We start from the raw sequence: 7,757 nt of genomic DNA, 5'->3' as shown, positions 1-7,757 counted from the left end.
GTCGACTCTAAAAGCTTTAACTTGTTTATTAAAATGCGAATTTACACTTTCAAAAGTGCTGACGATGCTGCGATAGTTTTTAATATAAAACTCCATGTTCTAAATCCTAAATACACGAATTTAATCTGTGGGATTATGTTAGGAATTGGGTTTAAGATTATGTTTTAGGTTTATAGTTTAATACGGTTAAACTTATTCCTAATTTTAACCCTAATCCTAACCTAATCTGAAGGATTAAATGGAATAATACTGCCAACATAGAAAATGCTAAACATCCAGTGTATCGAAAGATCAGAAAACTGTCAGGGAGTGAAATTTCAAGGAATTAAAGAGGAAGTTTGTTTTGGCAGTTAATGAGTTAAAAAAACTATCCTCAGACTTATTTATTATTTGAGATTATGTTACGATTTGGGTTAAGATTAGGTTTTAGGTTTATTGTTAAAGAGGGTTAACCTAATCCTAAATTTAAACCTAATCCTAACCTAATCTGTGGAATTATATTGATTGCCAAGATAGAAAACGCTAAACATTCCAGTGTCCAAGAGATCAGAAAACTGCAAGGGAGTGAAATTTCAAGAAAAAAGGAGGAAGTTTGTTTTGGTAAGTGGAAGCAACCGTCGTTTTAAACTTTCAATTTTCAAACATTTCTTTTCCAAACTTTCGTTTTGAAGCAAAATATTTTGAATTATTTTCTCTCAATTGCAAGGAAATACACGAGCTTTTCTAGCGAAATATGTCGCACGACGTGACCGTAAACTTCAACGGCAAATCATTTAACCTTCGTTTCAACCATCCTGGACAATCGCTCAACTAAAACACGAAATCGCTCGCAAGAAAAATGTCAAAACTGCTGGAATTAAAATCATTTTTGCCGGTCGAGAATTACCCGATGAATTAACACTCGGGGTGAGTGATTTTTAGGAAAATATCAAGCTTTTAATGTGATTTATATAACAATTTTCAAAGAAATAACGAAAGCTTTACTGTGAAATGTTTAAATGATTTTATAAATGAGGTTTTTTTTAAGTTCGGGTTTTGATGTTAAAGCGACCCATCTTCGTTATAGTAAATCTGAGATAGATTATGATACAGCTTGTCTTGCTTGAGTCAGTTCATCTCAGAATATCACAGTGTCTGAATCTTGATAAATGATATTTTAAGACATTTTTCAAAGCCATCTTTCTCCACTAAAACCTGACCCAAACTTACGTGAATTCTCACTCATGGACAGTTTCCAGGATTTTTCAGATGATTCTCAGAATTCTCAGTGTTTAAATTGCCATCAGTCGACAATCAGTCTGACATTCAGAGATCTGAAACTTTTTTTAGAATGCAGAGATGAACCACAGCGTCATTCATGCTGTTCAGAAATCTGGTCAGATCTCAGTTGATGCAACTTACAATGCGAATGATGGTTTGACGAAAGTGAAACTGACACAGGATGACGAAGATGAAGATGGTGAATCTGAACAATCAGGTGGTGACGAGATCTTTCATAAACCTCTCAATGATGTGACCACTCTCTTTTTAGTGTTCTTCCTGGTTTAATACACACCCTCAATAAATACCTCCAATCCATCCCCACTGTGATAACCATTTCTTTATACCTTTCCATAGTATATCCCTCACAAATACACCTCAATCTTCTTTAAAAACCCCTCTCTCCAGTTGTCTGACTCTAAACCCTTCTGTATATTTCTCCCTCCCACCCTCTCTTCAACTAACTCTCCATCTATAACAATTCCTTCCACATACCCCTCCTTTGCAGGATTTCTCTCTTACAGAAAAACCCTCTCTCTGATTAACCCCCTATAACAATTCCCTCTTCATGCCCCTCCCAATTAATGTGCCTTCATACCTATTCTGTAATGTCCCTTTCCAATTAACACTCTAACAACTCCTTTCCTGTACCCCTCCTATAAGTATACCTCTCTCTAACATATACTTCTCTAATCTTCCAGTCTCTAAATAATACTCTTAAAATAACCCCCTCTTTATACCCCACCCTATAAGTATACCTCACTCTAATATATACTTTTGTAATATTCCAGTCTCTAAATAATACTCCAAAATAACCCCCTCTTTATACCCCCCACCCTATAAGTATACCTCTCTCTAATATATACTTCTCTAATACTCTAGTCTCTAAATAATACTCTTAAAATAACCTGCTCTTTATACCCCACCCTGTAAGTATACCCTTCTTTAATATACTTCTCTAATACTCCAGTCTCTAAATAGTACTCCAAAATAACCCTCTCTTTATACCCCTCCCTAGTAGAATGTCCCTCATGACTATAATACACCTCTAAAATAACTCTCTAAAATAACCCCTCCCCCATACTCCCTCCCTAATATGGCCTTCCCTTTATATACCTCTTCTCTAATAGACCCTCTATCAATTTAACCTCCTGTATAGTCCCCCCTTCCATACACCCTTGACCCTTCCCTACACCCTTGACCCTTCCTTATATGTCTTTTAATAAGAAGTTACTGACTGAGAGTGAGGTCTGTACGGTAAAATATCAAACCGAGGTCGTGCCGTATTGACCTCGCTATCACTCGGTATCGAGGTTTGATATTTTACTGTACAGACCGAACAATCAAAGTCAGTAAGTTATTTATTATATGACTTAATTTGGGAAAACCATAAGCACGAATAATAATTTATTTCCATTACATCCAGTCAATAAAAATTGAGCGTATTGCCCGTGGGCAATATGGGAAAATGCCGCCTCCTCAGCAGCCAATCAAATTGCAGGATTTACAAAAACAAACACTAGTCATATAATAATATATCTTACGCTCCTAATCTTATATTATACCCCATCAATACAAAACCCTCCTCTTTTTAACACCAGGGTTTGTTTAATAATCCATACTTTTCGTCCTCTCTCATCTCAGGCAAGCAAAGTTTCTTCTTTGTTTATTGTAAAACTTGCAAGAAACTAACACGAGGAAAATTGCGATGTCGATGTTCAAATTGCAAGGAAGGAAGCTTTGTTCTATCACAGGTATTTACTGTTTTCTTATAAACAACTTGTAAAAATCTCCAGCAGATTTATAGACAACTTTATAAAGTGTTGACATTGTTACAGTTTGTTTACAAAGTTGCTGTGAAAGCTTTTGAATGTCAACAAACATCTTGTTTACACAATATTTATGGTTTCTTGCAAGGGTCCAAATGGTTGAGATGATGTATTGATCAAAGGCTGCATGCAGGGACAATGTGAATCCAATACAAACTATCAGGGAAAAACAGCTGTAAGTTATTTACTTATCACACCTAAAATACAATAGTGGCCATAATCTGGGTGCATTGCAAGCTAATAAGTTAACAAGAGACACTGACAGATAGTTTTGTTAACTTATTAACTGACAGTATTCTTCCACTGATGAGTAAAATCATCTGACATTAGACACTAGAGTAAAATACTAAAGTAGGCCACATCTGGGTGCATTGCAAGCTAATGGGTTAACAAGAGACACTGACAGATAGTTTTGTTAACTTATTAACTGACAGTACTCTTCCACTGATGAGTAAAATCATCTGGCATTAGACAGAGTAAAATACTAAAGATGACATCTGGGTGTATTGCAAGCTAATGGGTTAACAAGAGACACTGACAGATAGTTTTGTTAACTTATAAACTGACAGTACTCTTCCACTGATGAGTAAAATCATCTGGCATTGCACAAAATACAGACAATTCATACCAGATTGTTGAAAAAAATTAAAAACATCTCATTCTTTCAAAGGAATTTTATTTCAAATGTGGGGAACATCATGGTAGAGATGAACAGGCCCTATTATCAATGTTGAAATCTAACATCAGAAATATTCCCTGCATCACATGCTCTAAAATATCGTAAGTTTACCCTTTCATTTTATGTCTCCTCCCAGAAATATTTATCCTTCTGGGAAAGTTGAATTTTTTAATCCAAACCACAGTTAATAGAAACTAATAACTCTGATCCAACATGGTCAATATTTAATCAATTTTTTTCACTCATCCACCTACCTATTGTTTGAACTGTTTTTTTCATGTTTCATTTTAAACCTTCCTCAATGAAAATATCTATTTTAAAGATTTGTTATTGTTCTTTAATATATAATTCCAAGAACTGACTCAATTTAAATTCAATCACAAAAAAACAAATCAGTATATTCTGACAATCACTTAGATGCTGCAATTTATTTCTATAACTTTGGTGAAAATCTTATAGTTCATTTCAACTGTTCATAATATGTTAGGAGTTTTCACTTAAACCTTACATATTGTTCACACAACAACAGCAGTGTGCCAGAATCTTGCCTCAGACATTTCTGGAAGTTCTTCCCAAGAATACCTTTCAAAGTTGAAACCTTCAACTGACTTCGGGGAGCAAAATTGACCACACCCTCCCAGGACTACAATATTATTTTCAATAACAATGCGGTACATCCCCACCTGCACATCTCATTGATGGCAGCATGTGACTTTGTTCTGTCTTGACATTGTAAATGAAACTGTATCTAATCTCTTGCCATGTTTGTCGACGCCACCAATAACAACAATGTTGTCTCCCCATCACAGTTGCCATGAGATTCACTTCATTGGCAGTGGTGACAATTGTTTCAGTTCATTCTTCTTTATATCATACAGTACGACACTGCTGAGGCTGTCTTTGTCTTTGCCAGTTGTTCCCACCAACTATCAACAAATTATCATCAAATATATCCATGCTGTGACGTTGTCTTGGTTCTGGCATTCTTGATAAGGTCTTCACAGTAGGGAGGAACAAGCTGGACTGCTCTGATCAAGTCAGATGAACCATGTCCATTATTACCTCCAGAGACTATCAACTGATCATTATACACACTGTGGTGGTAACACAACTTATCAGGTAGTTTAACAGGACAGTCACTCCAGTGTGTTGAGAGATCAGGGTTTGGGTCAATATTCATTCTAATCATATCATCAACAATGTCAGACTGACACAACCCCCAGCAGAGTCATATGATTGTTATAAATAAATGAAGTCGCTCCAAAACGATCCTCTGGCATTGATTGTAATGGCGACCATGTTCTTTGACGCCAGTTAAACATCTCTACAGAGTTAGTTCTATAACCTCCAGCAACAATTATATTTTCCTTATCACCACTTGGTCTTTTTCTTACTTTTCTTGTGTTTTCTTCTATCTTGCCCTCCATCGTGATAAGAACGTCCTTTATTTCATCAAAAGCTTTGACCAAAGCTGTTTTCAATCCTTTGATTTCGATGTTAACCGTTTCCTGTTTTCCTTCCATATCTGCTTTTAAATCTGCGACTGTGGTATTTCTCGCCATATTTTTTTTCTAAATTTGTTATTTTAGTTTCATATATTATATTATTCTTCGCCATTCTTTCCTCCATATCTGCCAAAGTTTTGGTTATTTCTCCGCACGAGTGACACTTCAACTTTCGGAATTCACAGACTTCACTTTCATGGTGAATAAGATCACGCTTGTTGACAATTAAACCACAGCCTTGGTTTGTACAAACGGCTGGTGTATATCCACATGTATCTTCATGGCGGTCAAGATGCTGCACTTCTACAATTTCTTGACAACCTCTGTCGATGTAAACGCAACGAATTTTTAACTCATTTAAAAAATCTTTTACCATTCGTGAAGGTTCGGCTAAAGTTTCTACGGTCAGTTCATCAGCACACGTTGGACATGTTTGAGAATTTTCCAGATGTTTCGTAATACAACAACGGCAAAAACAATGTTGGTTTGTCGGACACAGGACAGGCTCTTTCAAGACGTTGAAGCAAATCTGACAAAGGAAATTTTGACTGACTTTGGTCTCGAAGCGTTCTTCATCGTAGCCTTGTATATATGAAGCCATATTTCACGTCGTTCTTTGTCGTAATAATAAAGCAAGTTCTGTGTTGTTTGTCGCTCTGTAGTATAAACCTCGCTGTATAGACTGAATATAGATACAGTGTTCGTTCTTGGGAAATCTGTGTTTGTATTTTCTCAAAATCTTCTCCAAAATGATCAGTTTATGAAGACAAATATATTTAAGGAGTGTTTTGTAGACAGGAATTTGCTTGTATGAAAATATGATATTATTTTCATGTCTTGTGACAAAAGGTCATTGACCTATTGTTGAAATACTGACTTGCAATTGGTTGTGTTTATGTTGGTAGGAATTTCTTATTTCATTATATGGATAACGATACTTTATACCAAGAAAAATCAATCATAACAATGAAATATTTAGACTAAGTATCTTATGATCGATGCGGATTAAGTCTGCATTAGAATTTATTTCGAATCTTTCGACTAATTATATGTTAAAGAAACAAAAAATAATCTCTTGGCTGAAATATATTTCAAGCGTCTTTCATAAGGGCTGGTATTTGTTTACAAATGATCCCATGGAAAACACGGAATCGTAGGTTTGGAATCTGGACTCTGGAGCCGTGAAAGGTTATCTGGTGTAATGGAAATAATTTCATGTTTACTAAATCCTGAATAGCCTTGGAGTATAATCACTGAACTATGTATGCCAAGTGAATGGGTCAAACTGCATGGTCCAGCATTATGAACCTAGATTTTTCCTAATTGTGTCAGATGATTTTACTCATCAGTGGAAGAGTACTGTCAGTTAATAAGTTAACAAAACTATCTGTCAGTGTCTCTTGTTAACCCATTAACTTGCAATGCACCCAGATGTGACTTACTTTAGTATTTTACTCTGTCTAATGTCAGATGATTTTACTCATCAGTGGAAGAATACTGTCAGTTAATAAGTTAACAAAACTATCTGTCAGTGTCTCTTGTTAACCCATTAGCTTGCAATGCACCCAGATGTGACCTACTTTAGTATTTTACTCTGTCTAATGTCAGATGATTTTACTCATCAGTGGAAGAGTATTGTCAATTAATAAGTTAACAAAACTATCTGTCAGTGTCTCTTGTTAACCCATTAGCTTGCAATGCACCCAGATGTGGTCTACTTTAGTATTTTACTCTGTCTAATGTCAGATGATTTTACTCATCAGTGGAAGAGTATTGTCAGTTAATAAGTTAACAAAACTATCTGTCATTGTCTCTTGTTAACCCATTAGCTTGCAATGCACCCAGATGTGACCTACTTTAGTATTTTACTGTGTCTAAAGTCAGATGATTTTACTCATCAGTGGAAGAATACTGTCAGATAATAAGTTAACAAAACTATCTTTCAGTGTCTCTTGTTAAACTCATTAGCTTGCAATGCACCCAGATGTGACCTACTTTAGTATTTTACTCTATCTAAGTCAAGTTGAATATTTTCGCGGTGCAATAATATTCCAATCTAAATGAGTTTTCATCAACACACAAATGGTTCAGGATATCTTGTGGATTGATCTACAGCTGTGGTGAATAAGAAAAACGCAACTTCAAAGTGTTCATGAAATTCACTTTCGTTTTGATCACAAAAGATCGTATAGCGTATCAAAATATTCATAAATATTAAGTGTTGTGTTTTTTTAACATCCTGTATAAGTGCGGTCATTAAATCGATGAAAAGCCATTTCAAGCTAGAAGATTAAATTTTAGCAGATCAAAGATGTTTGGAGTTGTTAAGATCGTTGTTATATTCCTAGTCTTTGCAGGTACTGGAATACATATTGTGATATATATCTTTGTTCATAGAATGCTCAAGTATCACTTCGTTATTCTTCATCGTATTTTTCTGGATTTATTTTTCTAGATAATGCGGTTGAATATTTTAAACTTGGT

General features: G+C 35.3%; 1 long non-coding RNA gene across 2 annotated transcripts; it reads left to right on the top strand.

Annotated features, from left to right (window-relative positions):
- Positions 1–811: 811 nt before the first annotated feature.
- On the top strand, positions 812–4,018 carry LOC114541866. 2 transcript variants are annotated; one of them, XR_003689378.1, is made up of 5 exons: positions 812–906; positions 1,330–1,477; positions 2,905–3,014; positions 3,178–3,264; positions 3,760–4,018. It is a non-coding gene; the product is annotated as an uncharacterized LOC114541866 (long non-coding RNA). The 2 variants fall into 2 exon arrangements; XR_003689379.1 differs by lacking the exons at positions 2,905–3,014; positions 3,178–3,264.
- Positions 4,019–7,757: the final 3,739 nt, after the last annotated feature.

The sequence above is a fragment of the Dendronephthya gigantea genome, unplaced genomic scaffold, assembly GCF_004324835.1.
Source record: "Dendronephthya gigantea isolate DGI-Jeju-01 unplaced genomic scaffold, DenGig_1.0 000313F, whole genome shotgun sequence".
NCBI classification, from domain to species: domain Eukaryota; kingdom Metazoa; phylum Cnidaria; class Anthozoa; order Malacalcyonacea; family Nephtheidae; genus Dendronephthya; species Dendronephthya gigantea.
This window is presented reverse-complemented; position numbering and strand designations above follow the sequence as displayed.